This window comes from Oncorhynchus mykiss, chromosome 4, assembly GCF_013265735.2.
Source record: "Oncorhynchus mykiss isolate Arlee chromosome 4, USDA_OmykA_1.1, whole genome shotgun sequence".
NCBI lineage: Eukaryota > Metazoa > Chordata > Actinopteri > Salmoniformes > Salmonidae > Oncorhynchus > Oncorhynchus mykiss.
The window spans coordinates 7,403,576-7,406,479 of NC_048568.1; positions in this window are offsets into that span (position 1 = coordinate 7,403,576).

Consider the following 2,904-nt stretch of genomic DNA (forward strand, 5'->3'; position numbering starts at 1 on the left):
GACCAACGTTTTATACCAGCATCATGACTGACGTGTGACGTTGAAACTTGGTCACATACACAAACAACCTGTATAAACAAAATAACAATGTAGCCTACTGTAAAAGTGTGATACCCATATTTGTTTTTATATTGAACATGTGCTTCGTTAAAATCCACATGGGATTGTATATATTTCATACATGTATTTTAATAGATGATTTAATTAGAGCATGTGTCATCAGTGGGAAGGCAAAATTCGGAAGCATTCATTGGACAAAATATCAAACAAAATATGTCTATTAAACCCATTATATGGTGCCATTGGATGGAAAGGTCTGCTACATGGGCCAACTTCTATTCAGGTATTATCAGATTTTAACATCCAAATGAAGCCACATAAAGTTGCCAAATATTGTCGAATGTTGCCGTTAGAAATTCCAGGAATAGAGATGATTATTTTACTTCTTTTACATGCCAGAGTCATGTTTGTTCTAGCCTACATCGTATATTTATTTATAACTGAACGTTCCAAAACCTTGTGTCTTACTGAACGTGACATTACTTTTGACCAACAGTGACATATCCTGGCTACAGTTGGTAATGAACCTATTTATGGTCCTATGTGAATTATATTAGGCTACTTGCGTCTTTGGTTTTTGTTTTACCATTGTATGGACAGGTTCCTATGACCATAGAGTAATCTCAAAATGTTCTGTCCGAGCGTTATATGTATACAAATCTAATGGGTCAAATATACATGGGTTTCATCGGCAGAGGTAGCCCAAAGCTTCGAACACACCGACAGTATAGTCTGTAAAATAGAACGCAGCATCATCTGGATATGTTTGCAACAAAAGTTCAACATTCACATTCTGATACCTTTTCTGTTAAGCCGTCTATGCATACAGTTTGACGCATACGTTCGATAAATTCAAAGTATGCACCACACCGGACGCACTGAAACTGCCTCTGCAACGCAATGCTGCAATGCAAACGCAGCATTTCATTTGAAATGGATGTAATGATGGCGTGCCGAAATCCGACACTGTTGGTGGGTTCGAAGCGTGAGTCCATAGGCTAAACAAGCATCAAAATGGTAAGCCAATTTGCCTCAACAGAAAAAGGGTAATATCGCCCTCTAGTGGCAAGTCAAAGTATCGCAAAATCAAAGACCTTATATAACCGCCCATTGCGAACTTATGGGGGGAACCTGTTTGTACCTCACAAACATTCTCGATAATTTTCTAAATTGTCAGGGACAATACACTTTAATCATCCCTCTATCGACAGTAATGCAAATAATGATACAGCAAAGGTACACAAAATTGCCCTTCTTATGACTGGATCCAGATGTGGGGATTGTAACTTTAGGCCTTATAAATACCGTCTTGAGTCCCTGCCATTTTGGTAAGTGGATTTCAGAGGCGATAGTGAGGGTCTGGGTTCCCTCCAGAGGGAACCCAAGGGACAGCGTTCCCTTCGCTGCCTGTGCTCCCTGCAGAGGCACCAGATGTGCTCTGAGACGGAAAGAGAGGGGGCCTTTTGGAAGGCATCTGATAAGCCCCGTTCCCAAAGCCCAGGCGGATCTCGTATCACCAATGGCCAGCGGGTCTACGAGGGGAGCGCAACCTGAGCCAGCGCAACGGGATCGGGTTTCTGTTTACATGAGCTGTGGTCCCCAGGGTTCCTCGAAACAGAGCAGGGCAGAGGGGGCCGAGGGGAAATGGAAGAGGGGTTGTGCAACACCCCTCTTCCTGTCTTGTCTTGTCTTGTCTTGTCCTGTCCTGTCTGTCTGTCTGTCTGTCTGTCTGTCTGTCTGTCTGTCTGTCTGTCTGTCTGTCTGTCTGTCTGTCTGTCTGTCTGTCTGTCTGTCTGTCTGTCTGTCTGTCTGTCTGTCTGTCTGTCTGTCTGTCTGTCTGAGGTCCATATAGTCACAGAGGGGGGAGAGGGAATACGGTACATAAAGATCAGAGAGCGAGAGATAGAGAAAAAGAGGAGAAAGAAATGAATGCAAAGAGAAAAAGAGGAGAAAGAAATGAATGCAAAGAGAGAGAAAGAGAGAGAGAGAGAGAGAGAGAGAGAGAGAGAGAGAGAGAGAGAGAGAGAGAGATCAGCAAATCAGACACACAGAGTTGTTAGAGATGTAAAATGTTGCTCCCGAGTAGCGCAGCGGTCTAAGGCACTGCATCACAGTGCTAGAGGCGTCACTAAAAACCCTGGTTCGATCCCGGGCTGTATCACAACTGGTCGTGATCGGGAGTGCCCAGTGTCGCCTAGGGTAGTGTTTGGCCTAGGGTAGTGTTTGGCCTGGGGTAGTGTTTGGCCTAGGGTAATGTTTGGCCTAGGGTAGTGTTTGGCCTAGGGTAGTGTTTGGCCTAGGGTAGTGTTTGTCCGGGGTAGGCCGTCATTAAATAAAGGTAAATCAAAATCAAAAAGACACTTCTCAGTGGCATAGTCCTATGTGGCCCTAGCAGGTCCAACTGTGCCATCCCGAAAATATAGTGTTAAACGTTCATTGAATAGGGATTTCAGCAGAGCAGGCACATCAAGTAAAATATATCCTTTCATCTTGACCATAGCCACTAACAAGTCACTGACAATAAAATAATAGTGGGTTGCAAGGCTACTTTCCATTGTCCCTGTCCAAGGCTGCTATGTGTCCTCTTGCTATCTCTGTCTTTGATAGAACAGATGTCATTTGAGAAAGCCCCAAACATTATGTATGGGTATCATTTACCCAATCTGACTTTTAATCTATTTATTTAAATACTGGAATATAACACACAGTGTTGGTAGTGTGTTCCCCGCAGATAATACACAGTTCTTGCATTCCTAATGAAATGTATATGTTGAGGGGTGGGCGCCCGGTGTTGGGTTACAGCCCGGAAGCCCCTCCTTGCTCTCCGGGAAAGAGAGAGGGGAT